At 41.9% G+C, this 26,290-nt stretch overlaps 1 long non-coding RNA gene across 1 annotated transcript in view; it reads left to right on the forward strand.

Annotated features, from left to right (window-relative positions):
• Positions 1-4,351: 4,351 nt before the first annotated feature.
• LOC140195517 (uncharacterized) overlaps positions 4,352-26,290 on the forward strand; it is a 115,944-nt gene continuing 94,005 nt past the window's right edge. Inside the window, exon 1 of the long non-coding RNA XR_011885497.1 lies at positions 4,352-4,438. This is a non-coding gene — a long non-coding RNA (uncharacterized lncRNA). The remainder of the gene's footprint in view (positions 4,439-26,290) is intronic.

Raw genomic sequence — 26,290 nt, forward strand, 5'->3', positions numbered from 1 at the left:
TTGGTCATTATGTCATAAGAAAAATATGAATTTCTCGTCCTACCTATAAAATGTGGTTAGAGTTTCTGCCTCTGCATGCTTTCAGATTCTTTCCTAGAGCCTAAATCTGTTTTTATGACTATCAACCAGTGCCAACTTTGGTGCCACTCACAAAATTTTTATCATGATTAAGTCAAAATCATGAATATTTGTCATGTAGGTCAACACCCTAACACTGATTCTTGTGGAACCCCACTCTACACTGACACCCATTGACCCATTATGAACCAGTTTTGTAATCAAATGCTTCTTTCCCTTGGATTGCATTGGCTATTGCTTTCTTGATGAATTTACCATATTTGCTGATCTTTGCTATGGCTCAAGTGAGGGGCACATTTAGCTTTGGATGAGGAGAAGGGAAAAGAAAATCAGTCTGGATCTTTGCTACTGACTGGAAAGTGCATCATTTACATTTCCAACAGGATACTTCAAAAACTCTACTGAGATTGTAGAATGCAATTTGCAAGTCTGCATGTTTTGCTTATGAATCATTGAAAGTCACACTGATTGATCTATAGATGCAAATTAGACTGCATTTGGAGAGCCACTTTAAGTACAAATATTATATGTATATGCGCATTCTTATGTACCCTTAATGCACTTAAAATGGTAATTTGTTGTGTGCTGTGTGCTGTGTGCTGCTTGTTCCCTTCACTGCAGACAACCCTGTCAAAGTTCAAAATTCAAACTAAATTGACTATCAAAGTGCACAAGTCAGTTCTTGCAGCTATTCACAGTAGAACAAAAATGCAAACAGAACAAAAAAAACTACACACAAAGACTGACAAACAACCAATGTGCAAAGCAAGACAAACTGTACAAATACAATAAATAAATAGAAACATGCAGTAGTTGCATGCATGCAGAGAGCATGAGTCCTTCAAGGAGAGTGCATAGGTTATGGAATCAGTTCAGTGTCGAGGTGAGTGAAGTTATCCACGATGGTTCAGGAGGCTGATGGTTGAAGGAAGGGTAATAACTGTTCCTAAACCGGGTAGTGTGGGACCGAAGGTTCCTGAACTTCCTCTAGATGGCAGCAGTGAGAAGAAAGCGCTTAATAAATCAGGTTTATTATCATCGCTGACATTTGACATGAAATTCGTTGTTTTGCGGCAGCAATACAGTTCAAGACATAATAAAAAGTACTGTAAGTTACAATAAGAATAAACAAGAAGTCCAAAAGCCATATTATGAGGCAGTACTTCTGGGTTGATAGACTGTTAAGAAATCTAAATATTCTCTCATACCCCAACAGACAATCTGCTTTGTTAAAAAGATTGAAAATTGATGAAGCATGGCTTGGGTTTCTCCAGTCTGACTTACAATAAATGTGTTTTCAGGACCTGGCAATACATTTGCATTGAATACTGCTTATTTTTCAGTACTAATTCTTTTTGGACAAGAACACTTTCTTCATCTTCAAGAACATAGACATTTACACAATTTTTTAGAAACTTGTGCAATATATTTATTTACTATCTCTGCTAAAATAGCATCAATAATTAAGCTATCCATTTCTGAGCAGCCCTACACTCTGATTAACTATTACTTCACTGTCTGTACTTTTATAAAAGCTTTGCTGTTTTCTTTTCTACTTTCTGTTAATGTTTTCTCTGCTTAGCTCTTCGTGCTGTTTTGTAGCACACAATATCCCTCTCTTTTAAATTTCAGCCCAGTATTAATTCTACTATTGACCCAAGACAGTCTTCTTTGCCACCACAATTAAACAGGGAACATTGTGTCTACAGATGGTTAAGGAAGAAAAAGGGAAAATTTAGAAGAAGAAATCAGATTTCCTACTGAACATTAAAGCCGTGTGTTTTTGGCTGTGCATTTCTCGTTTTCTTCCCCTTTTAGTTTCAAAAGGGTAAAGAAGACTATTTCACCCAGTGAGTCTTTCCTGACTTTGGAGCAACCCATTATTTGCATTTTCTTACCTATAATCTTCTCACGTGTCCATTGAGTTCTGTCGTCCATTTCCCCCCCCCCCACCCCCTAACCCATGCTTCAATTATCCTGCCACCCACCAACTCCAGGGTAAACCAATCTTGGATGAAAATTGCAAAGTGCAACTTTTCTAAAGCCAAGTCTACACAAAGCTAAACATCATTGGTCATACAACGGTCACGTTCCTTTCTATGACCATTCCCTACTTCTCCAAAACTCAGAATCAAAATCGGGTCACTGGCATATGTCATGAAATTTGTTGTTTTTGCAGCAGCAGTTCATTGTATTACATAATAATAAAGAACTAGAAATTGCAATAAGAAATACATTAAAAATAAATTAAATAACTAGTGCAAAAAAAGAAAGAAAAGTGAGGTTCATTGTCCATTCGGAAATCTGATGGTAGAGGAAAAGAGTGTGTATCTTCAGGCTCTTGTTGGCAGCAATGAGAAGAGGGCGATGGAACTCCTAAATGATGGACGCCACCTTTTCGAGGCATGGCCTTTTGAAGGTATCCTTGATGCTGGGGAGGCTAGGACCCATGACGTAGCTGGCTGAGTTTGCAACTTTCTACTGCTTTTTCTGATTCTGTGCGATGGCTACCCCACCCCACCCCCATACCAGATGATGATGCAACCAGTTAGAATGCTCTCCACGGTACATCTGTAGAAACTTGCAAGTCTTTGGTGACATATAAAGTCTCCTCAAACTTTGAACGAAAAATAGAATCACGGCACACCAAAAGGGAACAAAGGGAATGCTTAAAAACATTGCTAAAAATGCACTTCAATTCAAATTGCTCCTCCAGACCTTCCCGGCGATGAAGTCAGATTGGCTTCATGGCAGCCAAGAGCTCCCCTTCCAAAGGGATTTACAGGATTTCCCAAATTACCGCTTGGATTTTTGGAATTCTTCGTGGATATGCAAACAAGCCATTTTAAGGCACAACAGTGACACAGCTTAGAGGAAAACGTGGAATGAAAGCATAAAGAATAATGTCTGGGGGGAAAAATAACCAATGATAAGCCCTTGGAGCTTGGCAGAGTGGCTGACTCTTGCTCCAGACTCACAGCTTGTATGCTCATGTGATTTATATGATATTATTCCCCACAGCCTGCAAGGTATAGAACCAGTGGTCACATGCTCAAAGACAAGCAGCTGACCAGACATGGCTGAGATGGGAACTGCTTTTCACCAAGGTGGTTGTGAATCTTTGGCCCTGGCCTTCCATGAAAAATGTGGAAGGATTTGAATTGTTCCTGAACTGTGTATGACCACTGAATCACATGAAGTACTAATGTTTTTCCCCAGCGACCTTCACCAGTGTAAGACACATCTCGTCCAGAGGCTTCCCAGCTTGGTATGGCAACAGCTCAGCCCAAAACTGCAAGAAACTGCAGAGACTTGTAAACGCTGCTCAGTCTATCATGTGAACCATCCTCCCCTCTACTGACTCTGTCTACTCTTTCTGCTGCCTCAGGAAAGAAACCAGCACTCTCAAGGACCCCTCCTACTCAGATCTTCCTGTCTGTTCCTCACTTTCATTGGGCAGAAGATACACAAGCTTGAAAACATATGCCATCAAACTCAAGGCAGTTTCTATCCCCCTATTATAGGACTCTTGTCTGATAAAGATTAATTCTTGTATGGGAATGATCACTCAATATAGCTCATAATGAGCTTTGTACTCTATTTGTCTGCGTGCACTGCACTGCAGTGTAATGGTATACTGCAGTTTTTAACCTGGTGTACTATCTCAATGTGTGGAATGATCTGTGAAGATGCCATGCAAACAAAAGCTTTTCACTGTATCTTTGTACCTGTGACAATCATAAATCAGTTCCCATCACTATAGGAGTTCTGCAGAGCGTGATTGGCTGCCCTCATAACGCAATAACAACTTTGTGGGACCCAGACAATTTTGATAGCGAGATGTTACAGAGATGCACGTCAGCAGGGCCTCCCAACCTGGGGTCCGTGGACCCCTCAGTCGATGGTAAGGGTCCACGGCAAAAAAAAGTTTGGCCCCCCGGCTCCAGAGCATTTGTCTGACTAACTAACCTTAAACCGGACTAAAAATGGTTGTTCCAATTCAGCCACAAAAAGTTGTTAATTTTTAAAGACATATATAAATAATAAAAACGTTTAGAAAACTAGACCAATTAATCTGTCTGTTGCTTTGTGAAAAATATGTACTTTGAGCAGATCTTAAAAGTGCTCATTAAAAATTAATACGTTCTGTTAATTTTCGGAGTGTTGCAATTTCTACCTTAGCCACGAGATGGCAGAAGAGTTCTTCCCGTTGTAAACTTAAGCCATATGACTGACTTTGGTTTTCTCGTTGAGTTCGAAGTCCAGTTACAGAAGATCAGCAGTGTTGCTCTCATCTATAATCTAAGATTAATTAATGGACAGGTTTTTTCATGCTGGCTAATTAAGAAGCGGTGTTCAAGTAAGTTGCAATGTATATTATTAATTAATTACTGAATGAGGTTGTATTTAATTGCCACAGTCTGCAATACCTGGCTTTCTTTTTAGTGTTTAGTACAAGTTGGTGGGGGTGCACACAGTGTTTACAATTGCTGTGGGGATTTCTTTACACTTTCCAATTAGTTGTCTTCTTTTTCTTATGTGCATATAATAATGTTTAATTTGCATTTTCTATGACTCTGATATTTACCTGGTTTTTGGAAACAGGCAGGAAAAGTAGATTTGGGACTTTGAATGCTATTTGTTTCCACATACAATTTGATCTTTGATTCACAATAGATTAAGCAAGAGGTAAATTGTATACTTATGTGATGTTAATCCTTTTTGGCATTTTAAATTAACATGTTGCAGTACCAAAGCTGTTTTTACTGGTGTGTTACTAGTGCGTATAAATAACCCAGTGCCCAGTGGCCACACTGCCCTCAAAACTTGAAGATTATAACTTTTCTATGCTTAAGGAAGTAGAGCAGGCCAACTGCGTTGCCAGTGGTGCTGGCTTACGGATGAGAGGCTGTCCTTGGGTAACAAACTAATTCCGCTGTTACAGAAGTCCATGAGCTGATTTTGTTCATAAGTCGGAAAATACACCAAAAAAAAACACTCGGTGAGGTAACCGTAGTATTATAATAAACGGCATCAAGAGCACGTGAGACGGATAGGAAAGATAAAGGTGGAGGGAGAGAGGAAATTAGTTCAGCTGCTTGTAGGAACGGATGTAGGTACATTTGCTAGACTGGTGAATGTAACAATATTATGGGAGCTTGTGTGTACGTACGGGTGTCTGTAAGTCAGGCGTTTCTAACCTGTGGATGGCCCGCACTGAAACCTTGTTTTCCTTCCCAAGCAAACATTACGCATAGCAAGTCACCTTTCTGAGGGGAGCAGTGTAGTTCTCCAGCATTCTGTCCAACATTTCTCACTTTATTGATACTGTAATCTAATTCCGAGGTCATTTGCATTCTGCTAAGTGAGTTTGTTATCATATTGCTGTACGTTACAGCGTTGGAGATATTATAAAGATGTAATGAAAAGGGTAAGTTACAAAAATCTCGCTTTACAACAGGGTTATAATTGCTTTATTTTTTTGGCTGAAACATACCCAAGATACATTTAATGTAAAGTTACTGTACATTCAGGAATAGGGCAGAGGAGTATAATAGCTCAGTATAGCTTCTGGATTGCCTCAGTTTTATATCATTTTCTGCAGACTTGGAGGAGGTTTTAGGAGGATGACACAGGTGATTTGACAGAGCTGTACAAGATGAAAAAAGACAGAATGAGTGGACAGCCAGAGGCTTTTTCCCAGGGTTGAAATGGCTAATTTGAGGGGGGGGGGATAATTTTAAGGTGATTGGAGATAAGTATAGAGGTGAGTTTTTTTTACAGAGTGAGAGTGGTGTATTTATTGAACAGACTGTGAAATGAATTGCCATGGGTAATGGCAGATGGGTAATGGCATTAGGGACATAGAGGAGACTCTGCAGATGGATGGATGGCTGTGTGAGAGGAAGGGACAGATTGATCTTGGAGTAGGTAAAAAGTTCAGCACAACATTGTGGGCTGAAGGGCCTGTACTGTGCTGTAATGTTCTATATTCTCTATTTTACTCAAAACAACAACCTGCCCAACCCTTGCAGTAACTGTTCTTGTAATTCTTTAGCTAAGAGTTTGTAAAGTTATGTAAAATTCTTTCAAACAGCAAAGTACCATGATAAATTAAAACCCAGTTTATATATATATAATTCTGGAAATACCTAGTGTTTGGAGCAGTATCTGTGGAGTGAGAAGCACATTTAAAGACTCAGGTCATTGCCCTCTTATTGAAAAAGTTTCTTAGTTGCCAGTGATAAATGTGTCGAACTGCATTTCACTGAGAAATGTTGCTCCTTGCTCAGCCATTTTTGACTTTAACTGTCAGGATGGAGCTGAAAACAGCTTGTGATTGACTTACAAATAAATGTATGGAGCATCATCTGCTTCCTTGAAATCTTTCCACCCAGCTGCCAGCTGTCTTACACTGCACTGGCCCACTCTATATTTAAATGGCCTCATCTCTCCAAAGTTTCATCACTACTCTGTCTGGTGTTCATTCCTCCTCAAACCATCCAGTCTGGATTCAGAAGGGCACTGAAGACTCCCTGGTTAAAGTCACCAGTGATATTATTTATAGCCGTGGCTACACGACCATGACTATCCTTTTCACAAACAAGAGAAAATCTGCAGACGCTGGAAATCCAAGCAACACACACAAAATGCTGGAGGAACTCAGCAGGCCAGGCAGCATCTGTGGGAAAGAGTACAGTCAACACTTCAGGCCGAGACCCTTCGGCCGGACTTTACTTGTGGCTTCATGACAAGCAGCAATTTCATAAACCTTTAAAAAGCAAACCATTGTGGGTCTAAAATTTAAACAGTGTACGGAGATATTCTGCAGGTCAGGCAACATCTGCAGGGAGAGGAACAGAGTTTCCATTCAGGTTGAGGATCTTTTCTGAAACTGGAAGATAATTCGGTTTTGGTTTCGTTCTCCTTCAGCACATTTTTTGTCCACTCTCCTCTTATTCCAGTCTATCTCGCCTATAGAGTCAGTGCTGTCCCTCTCACAGCTGGCTCAGTTTAACCCTCCAATTCACATTTGCCTTCACTGCGGGCTGCCTGCCTGTAGCATTGTGTTCAATTCACATCTAGCTTCCCACTGGCATGCCACAGTAGACAGGGTTTTGAAGAAGGGCTTTGGCATGCTGGCCTGCATTGGTCAGGACACTGAGGACAGGAGATGCGATATCATGTTCGAGGTTGTTTATTGTCATTCTTTAGTACTTGTGGTTAAAGGAGAACAAAATTATTGTTACTCCAGATTCGATGCAGCATAAAAAACACAGTAAGCATGAAGAACACAATGAAAAAGAAACAAAAAAAGACCACACTAAGTATAAAAGCATTACACAGTAGACTAGTAACGGTTAGTATGTAGTCATATTACAACTGTACAAGATGTTGGTGAGACTGCACTTAGAATATTGTGATCAATTCTAGTCAGTGAGGGATAGGAACGAAGCTGGAAAAGGTGCAGAAAAGATTCAAAAGGATGTTACCCAGAATGCAGAGAGTGAGCTGTAGGGAGAGTTTGGATAGGCTGGGGTTCTTCTTCCCATGGAGCGTGGGTCACCTTATAGACATGTATAACCTATAGGGCGGGATGGTAGCATAGTGGTTAGCATAACACTGTTACAGCGCCAGTGACCTGGGCTCAATTCTTGCCACTGTCTGTAAGGAATTTGCATGTTCTCCCCATGACCGCGTGGGTTTCCTCCACGTGCTCCAGTTTCCTCCCACATTCCAACGTAAGGGTTAGTGGGTGTAATTGGGCAATGCGGCTTGTTGGACCAGGATGTGCTGTACCTCGAAATAAATAAATAAAAATCACAAAGGGCATCGATGAAGTGATAGGTCAGAGTCTTTTTCCCAGGGTAGGGGTATCCAAAATTAGAGGACATAGGTCTATGAGACAGGAAAGATTGAAAAGGCATCTTTTCACACAGATAGTGGTGAATTATGTAAAAGGCTGCCAGAGGAGGTGGTAGAGGTAGGTACAATTGCACTTGAAAGACATTTAGATGGGTACACAGATAGGAACGATGTGGGCCAAATGCAAGGAAATAGGACTAGATCAAGTAGGCCTCTTGGTCAGCATGGACAAGTTGGGTTGATAGGCCTTTTTTTTTGTGTAATTATCTCGGACACCTTATTTGCTCCTTCAAAGAGATGTAGTGAGCTTGCATTCAGATACACAATATCTCCCATTGCTTTTTACAGCAATGAAATGTGGTGGTAGTTTTGGGAATCACTGTTATCCTTTGTTTGTCAAAATCAGATTATGGATGATGCAGTGCTTCTGCTCTTTGGGAAGTGTGAACTTACCACATTTCCTTCAAAATCAAACAAACATTCCACGACCTTGATGCCATGTTCAACCCTGTATGGAGTTTCAAGTTCCGTTTTACGATCGTCTCTCAAACCATTTAATGAAAAGCAAAAAGTAAAACCGCCAATGCCTGAAATCCAAAAATCAAACAAAAAAAGAAGTTCTGGAAAATCTCATTGTATCGGTGGAGGGAAAAGCAGGGATAACGTTTCAGGTCAATGACTTTCTCTCCACCCCAGTTCTGACAAAGGTCTTCAACCGTTTGTTGAGCAGCTTGCCTGGCCTGCGGAGGGCTTCCAGCATTTTCTGTTTAATCCACACGTTGATGAGGGAGCTTCCATGTCAGAGCAGGATCCTGTGAAAGTCAGAGCCTTAGTCTGCGCTAAATGCACCTGCGATATGTTTCTTAAGAACGGATGCACAAAGCGTAGGAAGCAGTAAGACTGGAAAGAGGCTTTAGATGTTTCAGAAAGGACAGGGAGGGAGGCAAGAGAGGTGGGGGCGTGGCACTGTTGATCAGAGATAGTGTCACGGCTGCAGAAAAGGAGGAAGAAAAGAAAGATTGCCTATGGAGTCTCTGTGGGTGGAAGTTAGGAACAGGAAGGGGTCAATAATTCTACTGGGTGTTTTTTATGGACCACCCAATAGTAACAGGGACATCGAGGAGCAGACAGATTATGAACACACGCAGTCCTCTTTTATTGTCATTTAGTAATACATGCACTAAGAAATGATACAATATTTCCTCTGGTGTGATATCACAAACCACAGGACAGACCAAGACTGAAAAAACTGACAAAACCGTATAATTATAACATTTAGTTACAAACAGTGCAAAAATACCATAACTTGAAGAAGAACAGTCCATGAGCACAGTAAAGTTCAAAGTTTCTCAAATGTCCCACATCTCACGCAGATGGGAGAAGGAAGAAAAACTCTCCCTGCCATGCTGACCACAATCTGACTCTGAGTCATCTGAAAATTTCAAGCTCTGATCAGCTCTCTGACACCGAGTACTGAGCGCCATCTCTGTCCGAACGATTCGACCTCCTTGGTCGCCAAAAGCAGGCAAGGCCGGGGATTTTGAGGCCTACCCTCCGAAAGATTCCCGACCACACAGTAATGACAGCAGTGAACAGGCGTTTCAGAAATTTCTCCAGATGTTTCTCTGTGCTTTCACATCCGTCTCCATCAAATCAGAATTGTCCACGGCCCCTATTTAACAGATACGATATCATTTTTCACCGGAGGGCTGCGCACACGCAGGTGCGCCGCCATCTTCTCCCGCTCAGACTCTGGAAAGGTGTAATAATAACAAGGTTGTATTGGTGGAAGATTCTAATTTCCCAAATATTAATTGGCATTTCCCTAGAGTGAGGGGTTTAGATGGGGTGGAGTTTGTTATGTGTGTTCAGGAAGGTTTATTGACACAATATCTAGATAAGCCTACAAAAGAAGAGGCTGTACTTGATCTGGTATTGGAAAATGAACCTGGTCAGTTGTCAGATCTCTCAGTGGGAGAGCATTTTGGAGATAGTCATCACAATTCTATCTCCTTTACCATAGCATTGGAGAGGGATAGGAACAGACAGGTTAGGAAAGGGTTTAATTGGGGTAAGGGGAAATATGAGGCTATCAGGCAGGAACTTGGAAGCATAAATTGGGAACAGATGTTCTCAGGGAAATGTATAGAAGAAATGTGGCAAATGTTCAGGGGAAATTTGCGTGGAGTTCTGCGTAGGTACGTTCCAATAAGACAGGGAAAGGATGGTAGGTACAAAGACTGTTGAAAATCGAGTCAAGAAGAAAAGAAAAGTTTACGAAAGGTTCAAAAAACTAGGTAATATTAGAGATCTAGAAGATTATTAGGCTGGCAGGAAGAAGCTTAAGAATGAAATTAGAAGAACCAGAAGGGACCATGAGATGGCCTTAGTGGACAGGATTAAGGAAAACCCCAAGGCATTCTAAAAGTTTGTGAAGAGCAAGAGGATAAGATGTGAGAGAATAGGACCAATCAAGTGTGACAGTGGAAAAGTGTGTATGGAACCGGAGAAGATAGCAGAGGTACTCATTGAGTAATTTGCTTCAGTATTCACTACGGAAAAGGATCTTGGTGATCATAGGGATGACTTACTGCGGAGTAAAATGCTTGAGCACGTAGATATTAAGAAAGAAGATGTGCTGGAGCTTTTTGAAAGCATCAAGTTAGATAAGTCACCGGGACTGGAAGAGATGAACCTCTGGCTACTGTGGAAGGCGAGAGAGGAGATTGCTGAGCCTCTGACAATGATCTTTGCATCATCAATGGGGAGAGGAGAAGTTCCGGAGGATTGGAGGGTTGCGGATATTGTTCCGTTGTTCAAGAAAGGAAGTAGAGATAGCCCAGGAAATTATAGACCAGTGAGTCTTACTTCAGTGATTGGTTAGTTGACAGAAAAGATCCTGAGAGACAGGATTTATGAACATTTGGAGAGGCATAATATGATTAGGAGTAGTCAGCATGGCTTTGTCAAAGGCAGGTCATGCCTTACGAGCCTGATTGAATTTTTTGAGGCTGTGATTAAACATATTGATAGAGGTAGAGTAGTAGATGTAGTGTATATGGATTTCAGCAAGGCATTTGATAAGGTACCCCATGCAAGGCTTATTGAGAAAGTAAGGAGGCATGGGATCCAAGAGGACATTGCTTTGTGGATCCAGAATTGGCTTGCCCACAGAATGCAAAGAGTGGTTGTAGACAGGTCATATTCTGCATGGAGGTCAGTGACCAGTGGTGTGCCTCAGGGATCTGTTCTGGGACCTCTACTCTTTGTGACTTTTATAAATGACCTGGATGAGGAAGTGGAGGGATGGGTTAGTAAGTTTGCTGATGACACAAAGGTTGGGGGTGTTGTGGATAGTTTGGAGGGCTGTCAGAGGTTACAGCGGGACATTGATAGGATGCAAAACTGGGCTGAGAAGTGTCAGATAGAGATCAACCCAGATAAGTGTGAGGTGGTTCATTTTGGTAGGTCAAATATGAAGGCATAATATAGTGTTAATGGTAAGACTCTTGGCAGTGTGGAGGAGCAGAACGATCTTGGGGTTTGTGTCCATAGGACACTCAAAGCTGCTGCGCAGGTTGACTCTGTGGTTAAGAAGGCATTCGGTGCATTGGCCTTCATCAGTCATGGCAATGAGTTTAGGAGCTGAGAGATAATGTTGCAGCTACAGTATATAGGACCCTGGTCAGACCCCACATGGAGTACTGTGCTCAGTTCTAGTCGCCTCACTACAGGAAGGATGTGGAAACCATAGGGTGCAGAGGAGATTTACAAGGATGTTGTCTGGATTTGGGGGCATGCCTTATGTGAACTCGGCCTTTTCTCCTTGGAGCGATGGAGGATGAGAGGTGACTTGATAGAGGTGTATAAGATGATGAGAGGCATTGATCGTGTGGATAGTCAGGGGCTTTTTCCCAGGGCTGAAATGACTAGCACGAGAAGGCACAGTTTTAAGGTGCTTAGAAGTAGGTACAGAGGAGATCTCAGGGGTAAGTTTTTTACGCAGAGAGTGGTGAGTGCGTGAAATGGGCTGCCGGCGATGGTGGTGGAGGTGGACACAATAGGGTCTTTTAAGAGACTCCTGGATAGGTACATGGAGCTTAGAAAAATAAAGGGCTACGGGTAACCCTCGGTAATTTCTAAGGTAGGGACATGTTCGGCACAGCTTTGTAGGCCAAAGGGCCTATATTGTGCTGTAGGTTTTCTATGTTTCTCGAACACCTAAACAGACATGCCACCCTGCAAAAACTCATTTCAGGGAGGTAGCACCATCAATTTGCAGGAGACTCCCGGAACTTCCGGGAGAGGTGGGAAGTCTGCAATAGAGTAGCTTGTTAGCAGTTAGCCAGCTAGCTTAAATAACGTTAGCTATGCTAATGAATGAATGACACCTGTTAAACTCACCTCAGCATGTCTTTTACAGTCTTAACCCACCATGGGCAATAGAAAAGTCACTGTTGCAAACAGTGCAATGAGCAACGCTGTCATTATTTTTGACCCCTATTAGGCAGGGGTACTCTTTAGTGTAGTCTGGGGTGACATACGTTTTATATTTTCTTTTTTTGGAACGCTCTGCCATGGTGCTTGCTCTCGCGCTCTCGCTCCCTCGTGCGCTCTCTCGCACTCCCTTTCTCTTTCCCGTGCGCTCGCTCACTCTCGCTCTCTCTCTCTCTTGCGCACTCTCGCATTCTCCCGCGCGCTGCCTCTCTCTCGCTTGCTTGCTCGCTCTCAAAAAAAAATCGATTTCCAGGATATTGTATATAATTTGCGGGCATCAGGGAGCCACTATCAATATGCGGGAGACTCCCGGAACTTCCGGGAGAGGTGGGATGTCTGCCTAAAGGCCATTTTGTCAGGTATTTTGAAAGGAAACTGTGAGGGGCCTAATACAGGCAAATGAAACTAGTATAGTTGGGCGTCACAGTCGGTATGGAGGAAGCAGGTTCTGTGTTCTACATTTCTATGATTCTGTAATTATTATTTATGTAGAACTGCCCTCCACAGCCTCCAGCTGTATATTCCCTCTAACACCTTACAGCCAGCTTGTATTTCCTCCCCAAGAATCACACTGGAAGAATGTCCTGGTAGACCTATATTTTTCACCCTGGCCTCACAAAATTAACTTTTTGCTAACTTAACTGGCAGGGAGCGTCCCTGCACATGATCAGAAAAGGCTGCAGAAGGTTGCAAACTCACCAGTTCCATCATGCGCCTTATCCTTCTCAGCATTGAGGACAACTTCAAAGGGCAATGTGTCCCATGCCTTGGATCTCATGCCTCCTTACTTTCTCAATAAAGGCCACGTCCATCATTCAGGATCCCCATCATTCTCCTCTGACCTCTCTCTCATTAACAAAGCATTTTTGTCCACAGAACTGCCTTCACTGGCTGTTTTTTTTCTTCTTTTCCACTATTCTCTGTAAACTCTAGAGGCCCTTGTGCCTGAAATTCTCAGGAGATCAGTTTCAGAAATACTCAAATCACCCCATCTGGCACCAACAATTATTCCACAGTCAAAGTCATGTATATTGCATTGCTTCCCCATTCTGATGTTTGGACTGAACAACAACTGAACCTGTTGACCATGTCAGCTTGCTTTTATGCATTGAGTTGAGTCACACATGATTGGCTGATTAGATATTTGCATTAATGAGCAGGTGTCCAGGTAATAAAGTGACCACTGACTGCATTTCTTATTGTAAATTATAGTTTTCATTTGTTACACTGTATTCACAATATAATGTCAGTAATATGACACCTAATTTTGATTCTGATTCTGATTCTGATTCTTGACTCTTTTCTCCTGTTCCTTGTCCACTCCCTTACATCCATGACATCCACCACTGGCCCCCAACTGGCTCATCTTCACCAAGGATGTCCAAGTGTTCTACTCCTCCACCCCACACTGGAATCTTCTCACAGCCCTTCAGTACTTCCTTGAACAGGGATGCAACCAGCCCCTTCCACCATCAGTCTCCATCACTGGGCTGAATTTTGTCTCACACTGAACACTCCCTTCAACTCTGTTCACTTTCTCCAACTCAAAGAGGAAGCTATGGGATCTTGCACGGGCGCAAGGTATGCCCATCTCCTTTTTAATATGTGAAAAGCTTTTGCTTAGTTCTTTTCCTGGTCTTCTCCCTTAATCCTCTGTCCATTATATTGAGTACTGCAATTGTGCTACATCCTTCGCATGTATAGATCTCAAAAATGTCATTATCCCAAATTTCCATCTGATCTCTCTTTCACATTTCTGACCCTTCACTTCTCTTTCTTGATATCTCTGTCTGTATCTCAGGGGATAGGGTAAATACCAAGATCCCAAAAACATAAGAACATAAGAAATAGGAGCAGGAGTCGGCCATCTGGCCTGTCGAGCCTGCTCCGCCATTCAATAAGACCATGGCTGATCTGACCATGGACTCCTCTCCATCTGCCAGCCTTTTCTCATAAACCCTTAATTCCCCTACTATGCAAAAATCTATCCAACCTTGTCTTAAATATATTTACTGAGGTAGCCTCCACTGCTTCATTGGGCAGAGAATTCCACAGATTCACCACTTTCTGGGAAAAGCAGTTCCTCCTCATTGCTGTCCTAAATCTACTCCCCTGAATCTTGAGGCTAGGTCCCCTAGTTCTAACCTTACCTACCAGTGGAAACAACTTCCATTCTCCTGGTTAATCCATCTCTATTGTATCTGCTGTAATATCTGTGCCTTTAAAATGTTTTCTTTCATCCTTAGCCATGGCTTTCTCTCTACTGTAGTTGACAGGTTCCCAAACACCTCTCCTCTATTTCCTGCACTTGTGCTCTCACCAGCCCTTCCCCCCACCTCCAATTCACAATCTAGAACATAGATTGTTTTTCTCTTGGCCTTTTTTCTACTCCATCAGTCTCCCTTTCAATAGATCACCTTCTGCAATTTATGCCCGATATGATTTACCACTTTCAGCATTTCAATCAGAATGGTCCCTCTGCAGTTCCCAATTTAATTTTTCCATTCCACCAACTTCTCAACATTTCCATTACAATTGCTGGAGATGCAGCACTGGCCCTCTTATTTATCCCCTTCCCACCAACCAATCTTACCACTTAAGATCTCTACCAATCTTATCCATTTCTTTTCCTTTGGGTGCTCCCTGTATGCTCTTTTTATAATTGGAAAAGCCAACAGAACGTCTCCATTTAAATTACAAAAGTGACCCTTAACTTCCAATCTCCTGTCCTTTAATTCTTCACCCCACTCTCATTCCGACCTCTCTGTCTTCAGACTGCGACACCTCGTCAATGACGTTCAACGTAAGCCCGAAGAATAGCACGTCCTCTTCGATTTGGCACCGTTAACCCCCGAGACTTATATCGACATTGAATTTAACTATTTCAGATAAGCACGCTTAAACTTACAATAATACGCCTATGCCTTTCTGTTTCAATTTGTTTCTTATTTTTCTTTTCTGTATGCTGATTTTAAAAGTATTTCTTACTTTGATCTGCACCCTATGAAAGACCTTCTGTCCATTTCTCCCCGGCCCTCCCCTTCACTGGAACCAAACAGGCTTATTTCCCTGTGTTTTTTTCCCCCCAGTTCTGAGGAAAGATCCGTGGACTAGATCTCTCTCTACTGATGCTGTTTGACCTGCTGAGTACTTCCAGCGCTCCCTGTTTCTGCTGTGGATGTACAGCATCTGCAGTTTTTTTGCTTCAAATGCTTGATTATCATTTGAGATTAAAGTACTGTTCAGTGGGCCTGTTAATGTGCTTAATTATGTTTCGCAAATTAACAGATAACAACAAGTTTGTCTCTCTGTTCATTTTGCTTCATTAAATTCAGATTGCTAGTCGCAATTAAAAGCCATGTTGGCAGATGTGATTCTTTGTACCCACACAACATGGGGCTAAACTTCTGCATTATGTTTGGCTCGGACCCACCTCCACATGGTACCACAGAATTGTTTCCATTGTGGAACAACAATAAATGACAGAGGATTGGATAGTTTACAGTTATCATGCTCCAGGGATTTAATCAAAAACTGGTCTAATGATACAGTACTGATTTACACTTTATATTTAGATTTGATTAAATATGCACCAAATCACAGTGTTATCTCAACATTCTACACTGTAGTGAAGGCAATACTTACCAAGTTAGAAATGCTGTAGGAAACAAAAATAATTTTTGTTGAAATATAGTCATAAAGTGGTACTGCAATGAAACAGGCCCGTCAGCCCAATTCATCCATGCCAACCAATTAAGTCTGTTTGACTTAGTTCCACTTCTCTGCGTTTAGTCCATATCCCTCTAAAGCTTTCCTGCCCAAGTACCTGACGAAATGTCTTGAGTGCTGTAATTGTACTTGCCTCTGGTAGTTCATTCCATTTACCCACCACCTTCGGTGTGGAAAAAGTTTCCCTCTGAACCCTTTTAAATATTACCAAGACTCTATCAGTAAGTTCCGTGCCTAGTGTGAAGTAAACCCATATGGAACAGGCCTGTGTAGGTAGTTTTAGTGAAGATGGAGGCTGTTAATAAGTGTTCTAGCTAGGCATATGAGTTCTAGTAGATTGCTAAAGAGCCCCTGGCCATTCTGATTTTTCTAACACATCCTGTGCTTCAGAATATACACACCTTCCACCCCAGCCATAAAATCTTTGATCTCCGAGAGCTGAAAAAAAACCCACTTAAAAAAACCAAAGCTAATCTTAGTTTAAGATTCCAGGAAATATCTCTGTAAGTCTTTTAAGCAATCACATCTGATTCAGGAATGCTCAAAACCTTGGGGTAAGGACAGAGAAATCAGTCGGGGTTGTAAGAAGAGACTGAATAGGCTGGAACTTTTCTCGCCAGAGTGCAGGAGGCAGAGGGGGTGACCTTATGAAGGTCTATAAAATCATGAGGAGTATAGATAAGGTGGATGGTCACAGACTTTTCCCCAGGGTAGGGGAATCTAAAACTAGAGGGCATATGTTTAACATGAGACTAGAAAGATGTAAAATGACTTGAGGGGCAAGTTTCTCACACAGAGTGTGAAGGGTTTATGGAAGCAATTACCAGGGGAAGTGGTAGCGGTGGGTACAATCACCATGTTTATAAGATATTTAGACCAATAGATGCAGCATATCCATGAGAGGTTCAAAGTAAATTTATTATCAAAATACTTGAATGTCACCATACTCAACCCTGAGATTCATTTTCTTGTGGGCATACTCAATAATCCATTGATTTGTTCTCATTGTTACCATCAGGACAGAGATACAGGAGCCCAAAGGCACTCATTCAGTGATTCAGGAACAGCTCCTTCCCCTCTGTCACCTAATTTCTCAATGGACGTTGAACCCATGAGCATTACCTCACTACATTTTATTTATAATTTTGCACTATTATTTAATTTAAATATTTAATATATACACACTTTATGTATTGCATTGTACTGCCGCCATAAAGTTAACAAATTTCATGACGTATGCTGGTGATATTAAACCTGATTCTGATACAATAGAATCAATGAAAGACCACACCAACTTGGGCACTCAACCAGCGTGCAAAAGGCAACAAACTGTGCAAATATAAAGCGAAAAAAACTAAATAAATAAGCAATAAATATTGAGAACATGAGATGAAAATCCTTAAAGGAGAGTCTGCAAGTGAGGAAATTAGGGATTCAATTGTACAAGGAGGTATTGAGGCCAAAGTCTTGAAGTTTATCGATTAGTTTAGAGGAATATGGGCTAAATGTAGGCAGATGGGATTTTGCCGGGGTAGGCAGTTTGGTTGGCACGGATGAGTGGGTCTGAAGGGACTTTTTCCGTACTGTTTAACTACAACACTCGAACGTTTCTGCTTGTTTTTTCTTCTGCTGAAAGCCAAATGACAGCAGGGTTAACTTACATTGCTGGCTTGTTGATTAAGGTCTCTGAGTCATCCTATGATATAACCAAATATTACGCAGTAAAGAATTCGCTCCAGATTTTAGCGGTCATCTCAGGTCACGTACAGGAGTGCTGGTGATGCCAAAACTGAGAGCACCCAGCATAAAACCCAGAGGCTGTAATAAACATAACTGCCACATGGGGTCACTGCAGAGTACTATAGGCATCCTGACACTCTAATGGCAGTGAACCATTTGGTATTGGTTCGTAATTGTCACATGAGCCAAGATACAGTGAAACATTTGTCTCGTATGTTGTTTATACAGATCACTGAATTTGAATAAAGTAAAATAGAATAAAGTGTAAAGGCTACAGCTCTCTCTCATGTCCCAGTACAGGCAAAAAAAAATAAATTGCAAGATTATAATGAAGTAGATTGTGAGGTCAAAAGTTCATATTATACAAGAGAGGTTCGTTCAAAAGTTTGGTACTGGTGGGATGGATAAGTTTGTTTACTTAAGACAGTGAGGAGTTCAGCACTTGCATTACAAAGGCTATGAAAAGTTGATTCTCTTGTCTTGACAAGGACCCCAATTGAATATTGAAAAGTATACAAGCTCAGGATTAATTTGTGGCTCGGTACTCGTGGAAGAGTTTAGCAGTGGGTCCAGTTGGAGTTGCAGCCTAACTTAGCCTTGGTGTCCCGTGTAAACTTGTTTGCTGCAGTGGCTGCATGAACTGCTTCTCTCTCCAAGCCCCACTGTAGCTTCTGATCTTGTGATGTTGACAGCAAGTTCCCACTTGCTTCAAAAAGGCAACAATTATACCAGTGCCTAAGAGGAATAATTTGAGCTGCCTTAATGGCTATCACCCAGTAGCACTCACATCGATAGTGATGAAATGCTTGGAGAGGTTGGTCATGACTAGACTGAACTCCTGCCTCAGCAAGGACCTGGACCCATTGCAATTTGCCTATCGCCACAACAGGTCAACAGCAGACACAATCTCAATGGCTCTCCAGATGGCTTTAGACCGCCTGGACAACACAAACACCTATGTCAGGATGCTGTCCATCGGCTATAGCTCAGCATTTAATACCATCATTCCCACGATCCTGATTGAGAAGTGGTTGCAGAACCTGGGCCTCTGTATCTCCCTCAGCAATTGGATCCTAGACTTCCTAACTGGAAGACCACAATCTTTGCGGATTGGTGATAACATCTCCTCCTCGCTGACGATCAACACTGACGCACCTCAGGGGTGTGCGCTTAGCCCACTGCTCTACTCTCTTTATACACATGACTGTGTGGCTAGGCATAGCTCACATACCATCTATAAATTTGCTGATGATACAACCATTGTTGGTAGAATCTCAGGTGGTGACAAGAGGGCATACAGGAGTGAGATTTGCCAACTAGTGGAGTGGTGTAAGAAGAAAGAGCTGATTGTGGATTTCAGGAAAGCTAAGAGGAAGGAACACATACCAATCCTCAGAGGGATCAGAAGTGGAGAGAGTGAGCAGTTTCGAGTTCCTTGGTTTCAAGATCTCTGAGGATCTCACCTGGTCCCAACATATCGATGTAGTTATAAAGAAGGCAAGACAGTGGCTATACTTCATTAGGAGCTTGAAGAGATTTGGCATGTCAACAAATACACTCAAAAACTTCTATAGTTGTACTGTGGAGAGCACTCTGACAGGCTGCATCACTGTCTGGTATGGAGGGCTGCTGCACAGGACCAAAAGAAGCTGCAGAGGGTTGTAAATCTAGTCAGCTCCATCTTGGGTACTAGCCTACGAAGTGTCCAGGACATCTTTAGGGAGCTTTCTCTCAGAAAAGTAGTGTCCATTATTAAGGACCTCCAGCACCCAGGGCATGCACTTTTCTCACTGTTACCATCAGGTAGGAGGTACAGAAGCCTGAAGGCACACACTCAGCGACTCAGGAACAGCTTCTTCCCCTCTGCCATCCGATTCCTAAATGGACATTGAACCCTTGAACACCACCTCACTTTTTCAATATACAGTATTTCTGTTTTTTGCACATTTTTTAATCTATTCAAGCTACACATACTGTAATTGATTTACTGTACTTGTTTAATTATTATTATTATTTTTATTTTATTTATTTATTTTTCTCTTCTATATTATGTATTGCATTGAACTGCTGCTGCTAAGTTAACAAATTTCATGTCACCTGCTGATGATAATAAACCTGATTCTGATCTGATCCCTGTTATCACCCAACCTACCTGACATCCCTCCAATCGCTCTCCTCCTCCTACAGGGACAACTCCCATTCAAAGTACTTTTATTATTGAATTGAATGATTTTTATTATCATTATACATGGGTACAATGAAACTCTGTTTGGCTTCCTCTCAGGCAATTATGTTTGTAAATAAAGTGGTAAATAAAAACAAGACAGTAATAGAAAAACAGTATTAAGTAGATAAGTAACAGAAAATAAGTTGCAGCAGCACCAGAATATCACAGTAATGCACCAAGTGCCGTTAGTGCAAGTATTTGAGTCCTTGTGTGTGCTCACAGTTTCAGTCATTGTTCTGTGGGAGTGGTGTGATGGAGGCCACAGCTCTGGGATAGAAGCTGTTCCTCAGTCTATTTGTTCTGGCTTTTAGTGGCCTGACCTTTTGCTGGACGACAGCGGCTCAGACAGGGAGTGGCCGGGGTGTGTGGTGTCTCGGGTTATGCTGATTGTTTTCCTCCTGAGTCTGCTGGAATAGATGGTGTCCAGTCCTGGGAGCTCCATTCTGACAATTCACTGGGCTGCCTTCACCACGCGATGCAGGTCTTGTCGCTCAGTGGCTGTGCAGCTGGCATACCACACTGTGGCGCTGTTGGTCAGGATAGTTTCAATTGTGCTTCTGTAGAAGTTAAGCAACAGCTTTTGTGGGAGTTTGGCCTGTTTCAGCTTTCTGAGGGAGAAGAGTCTTTGTTGTGCCTTTTTTACAAGCAGCAAGGTGTTGGTGGTCCATGTCAGCTGTTTTGACAACATAACTCCAAGGAACTTCAGGTTTTCCACACTTTCCACTACCTTTCCATGTATATGGGGGGGGGTGTGTACTCTGCCCTTTGATCTCCTGAAGCCAGTGATCATCTCTTTTGTTTTGGAAGTGTTAAGGACCAGGTCGCTGTCCTTACACCACTCCGTAGTATGATCCACCTCAAGCCTGTTGGCTGTTTCATCCTCGTCCGAGATCAGGCCAACCACTGTGGTATCGTCTGCAAATTTAATTATGGAGTAGGAGGTGTAGATGGGGGTGCAGTCATGTGTGACGAGTGTGTAGAGCATAGAGCATTATCAAAGTATGTATACAGTATATAAGCCTGACATTCATCTTCCCCAGAGATAGCCGCGAAAGAAAGAAAACCATGGAACCCATTCAAAGAAAAACTTCAAAAACCCCCAAACACCAAAATAAACAAATCGCGCGAAAAAAAACAGCAAAAAAAGGGCGAAAACATAGAATATAAAATCAAAAGAGTCTGGGAATATTCAGATCAGCTCTGTGTTAGAACAGGCAATTGTCACAAAATGCATCTTGGAACCCAAAAAAAAATAAAAACTAGAGAACTGGTTCAGGAATGGCTTGGCAATTTGTTAGTTTCCTGCTGTTAAGGTTGAGAACTTAGCACCTAGTTGCTCTTGGTTGGTCTACAAGGCGTGTAGGTAAGCATCATTAAAGAATTAAAAGAATCTAGCTATTATTAACTTGTAAGTTGGAAACCAAGAATACACTCGGTTTCCTCTTTATTAGGTACACCTGTACACTTGCTCATGAATGCAAATATCTAATCAGCCAATCATGTGGCAGCAACCCAATGCATAAAATGATGCAGACATGGTCAAGAGGTTCAGTTGTTGTTCAGACTAAACACCAGAATAGGGAAGAAATGTGATCTAAGTGCCTTTGACCATGATCGTTGGTGCCAGATGGGGTGGTCTGATTATCTCAGAAACTGCTGATATCCTGGGATTTTTACACACACGATCTGTAGAGTTTACAAAAAGTGATGCCAAAAAAAAACATCCAATGAGTGGCAGTTCTGTGGATGAAAACGCCTTGTTAATGAGAGAGGTCAAAGGAGAATGGACAGAATGGTTCAAGCTGACAGGAAGGCAACAGTAACTCAAATGACTACCATTACAACAGTGGTGTGCAGAAGAGCATCTCTGAATGCACAAGATGTCAAAAGTTGAAGGGGATAGGCTACTGTAGCAGAAGGCCACGAACATTCATTGGCCACTTTATTAGGTCCAGGGGGTACCTAATAAAATGGCCACAGACATATAATACGATTTATCAAGATCACAGGTATTGAGAGAGAACAGTCTTTATTAGGAACGGCCTGAAAACTAGAAGTAGGTCATGCAGGAAGATGTGGCTAGATGGCAGTGTTTCACTGACAGGACAACCATCAGCTGAGCCATCGGGTTACAGGTAATTGACATCAGAAGGTCTGGATTCTAAGACACATCCCACTCAAGCTGGTCAATAGGATTAAGGAGATTGCTTTGGAAATAGGGGATATATATAATAGTCCTTTACTTTGTCTGCTTCTGAGTTGTTCAAAGTAAATTTATTATCAAAGTATGCATACGTCGCTATCTACTACCTTGAAATTCACTTTCTTGATTCACAATAGAACTAAACAATATGATAGAGTCAATGAAAAACCACACACAAAGACTTAGTGTAACTCAGGTCCTTTTAATAATTTTTGTGATGAAAGTTTGAAGGGTTTCTGCTTAATGTTTGCAAAGAGGTTTCTACAAAGATGAAAAGTAAATCTTTTACTGACAATCTTTGACTTTACAAAAGTCAAGATTGGATACACCAGCCAGTTAGACACACACAGTTTCTTCAATTAAATGTACAAGTTTCCCTGCTCAAGAAAGTTTGGAATTTGGAAGATGAACTTATCTAGGAACACAGAGTGACTGGATTGAACTTTTCAGCCAGGAGTTCAATGTTTATTGGAAGGCTGACACTATCTTGTGAGGAAATATCAAAGAAATGAGGTCACTTACCTCAGCTCAAGGAAACTAGGATCTATAAATTCTGGAAATATTTAAGTACAAGACATATAAACTTTAATCTTTACAAATAAGTAAAGACAAATGTAGGTCCCCTGCAGACAGAAACAGGTGAATTGATTATGGGGAGCAAGGACATGGCAGACCAATTGAATAATTACTTTGGTTCTGTCTTCACTAAGGAGGACATAAATAATCTTCCAGAAATAGTAGGGGACAGAGGGTCCAGTGAGATGGAGGAACTGAGCGAAATACATGTTAGTAGGGAAGTGGTGTTAGGTAAATTGAAGGGATTGAAGGCAGATAAATCCCCAGGGCCAGATGGTCTGCATCCCAGGGTGCTTAAGGAAGTAGCCCAAGAAATAGTGGATGCATTAGTGATAATTTTTCAAAACTCGTTAGATTCTGGACTAGTTCCTGAGGATTGGAGGGTGGCTAATGTAACTCCACTTTTTAAAAAAGGAGGGAGAGAGAAACCGGGGAATTATAGACCGGTTAGCCTAACGTCGGTGGTGGGGAAACTACTGGAGTCAGTTATCAAGGATGTGATAACAGCACATTTGGAAAGCAGTGAAATGATCGGACAAAGTCAGCATGGATTTGTGAAAGGAAAATCATGTCTGACGAATCTCATAGAATTTTTTGAGGATGTAACCAGTAGAGTGGATAGGGGAGAACCAGTGGATGTGGTATATTTGGATTTTCAGAAGGCTTTTGACAAGGTCCCGCACAGGGGATTAGTGTGAAAACTTAAAGCACACGGTATTGGGGGTAAGGTATTGGTGTGGTTGGAGAGTTGGTTAGCAGACAGGAAGCAAAGAGTGGGAATAAACGGGACCTTTTCAGAATGGCAGGCGGTGACTAGTGGGGTACCGCAAGGCTCAGTGCTGGGACCCCAGTTGTTTACAATATATATTAATGACTTGGATGAGGGAATTAAATGCAGCATCTCCAAGTTTGCGAATGACACGAAGCTGGGTGGCAGTGTTAGCTGTGAGGAGGATGCTAAGAGGATGCAGGGTGACTTGGATAGGTTGGGTGAGTGGGCAAATTCATGGCAGATGCAATTTAATGTGGATAAATGTGAAGTTATCCACTTTGGTGGCAAAAATAGGAAAACAGATTATTATCTGAATGGTGGCCGATTAGGAAAAGGGGAGGTGCAACGAGACCTGGGTGTCATTATACACCAGTCATTGAAAGTGGGCATGCAGGTACAGCAGGCGGTGAAAAAGGCGAATGGTATGCTGGCATTTATAGCGAGAGGATTCGAGTACAGGAGCAGGGAGGTACTGCTGCAGTTGTACAAGGCCTTGGTGAGACCACACCTGGAGTATTGTGTGCAGTTTTGGTCCCCTAATCTGAGGAAAGACATCCTTGCCATAGAGGGAGTACAAAGAAGGTTCACCAGATTGATTCCTGGGATGGCAGGACTTTCATATGAAGAAAGACTGGATGAACTGGGCTTGTACTCGTTGGAATTTAAAAGATTGAGGGGGGATCTGATTGAAACGTATAAGATCCTAAAGGGATTGGACAGGCTAGATGCAGGAAGATTGTTCCCGATGTTGGGGAAGTCCAGAACGAGGGGTCACAGTTTGAGGATAAGGGGGAAGCCTTTTAGGACCGAGATTAGGAAAAACTTCTTCACACAGAGAGTGGTGAATCTGTGGAATTCTCTGCCACAGGAAACAGTTGAGGCCAGTTCATTGGCTATATTTAAGAGGGAGTTAGATATGGCCCTTGTGGCTACGGGAGTCAGGGGGTATGGAGGGAAGGCTGGGGCGGTGTTCTGAGTTGGATGATCAGCCATGATCATAATAAATGGCGGTGCAGGCTCGAAGGGCTGAATGGCCTACTCCTGCACCTATTTTCTATGTTTCTATGTTTCTAAATAGACCAGCCGGCTAATGCTGTTATCTTGTAACTGTCTCAGGAGTCTAATCCTGCACTAATCTCATAAAATTGATAACAGTGTCTGATAATGATGTCAATTTTAAATCTGTAATCAGCAAGCAGCTGGAACTGAATGACTGTACACTGACCTTGTTTACTAAAGCAATTAACCTTGTCCTCTCATTATTTCATTCAATATTTCAGTATCTCAAACAATAACTCCAAGTTTCAATAAACAATTGTAACTTTACAACTTTGTCTGATTGCTTCTTTAGAAAACATTAACTTACAGTATATAGAAGATCGCATGGATGGATGGGAGCCTGGTAATGTAAGAGGTGACATATTCCAAACTAGGTGCTATTAAACAACTAACTATCATTAGGTCTGAGAATAACCATGGATAAACCTTAGGTGATTCCTTGACCTGGTGCTAAACTGGAGGTTTATCTAATGCCATTTTGGTGTGGATCACCTTGTTCCTGCACAATTGAGGAAACAATTTGATATGTTGTCTTTTTGGTACTGATTATTGTGGAGATACAATTTTTTTTAAAGTTTGTTTTGCAAGCTGTGCATAGAAATTTCTAAACATGAATACTTTGAGGTTGGACAAGAACAGAATGCAGAACAACACACAAAATCCTGAAGGAACTCGGCAGATTGGTCAATGCAGAATATGCAACGTTACAGTTACAAAGTGCAATACAAGTTGATCACGAAGGGTCAAGGATCATGGCAGAGTACATTGTAAGGTGGAGAGTTCATCTTTAGCTTACAAGAGATGTGTTCAAGACTTTTATAATAGATGGTGCCCCTGAGCTTTTGTATCTCCTACCGGATGGAAGAATGGAGAAGAGAAGATGTCTTGGATGGGATGGATCTTTGATTGTTGTCTGCTTTCCTGAGATAGGTAACAAATGTTTCTATTGTCGTGTATTCTGTTCTTCAATTAATTTGTTTGGGTATTCTTAGTATTTTATGGAAATGAATTAAAACAACAATAGCTCCTGTAATAGGATCCAATGGAAGTCTGGATCTAAGATGTCATAATCATCTCACAGTGTTTTCCTACCCGTGCCAGGCAGGGTCTGTGGATTTAGGCCCAAGACCTTTCATCAGGACTGGAGAAAAAAGTCACATTTCCTTACCATTCCAGAAGCTTGGCCAGAAAACACAGATTCAGAAGATAGTCAAGTTGAATGCAGATTGGTAATTGGTTTATTACCGTCACATGTGCCAAGACGTAGTGGGGGAAAAAAACTTTTGTTGCATGTGATGTAGTCAGGTCATTCCATCAGGAATACACAAAGGAAATGGCGCAGTGGTACGGTTACAGAGAAGATGCAGTGCAGATAGACAAAGAAAGTGTAAATGAGTCTTCTTCAGATTTAAGGCTGATTTATACTTGTGCGTCAAATGGACGCCGTAGCCTACGTGCATTGTGAGCATTTATACTTGTGCGTTGGTGTGTCTGCATCGCTCTGCAATTCGGGCAGGTCGTGCATGCGCACACACCTGCCCGT

This window comes from Mobula birostris, chromosome 3 (assembly GCF_030028105.1).
Source record: "Mobula birostris isolate sMobBir1 chromosome 3, sMobBir1.hap1, whole genome shotgun sequence".
Lineage (NCBI taxonomy): Eukaryota > Metazoa > Chordata > Chondrichthyes > Myliobatiformes > Myliobatidae > Mobula > Mobula birostris.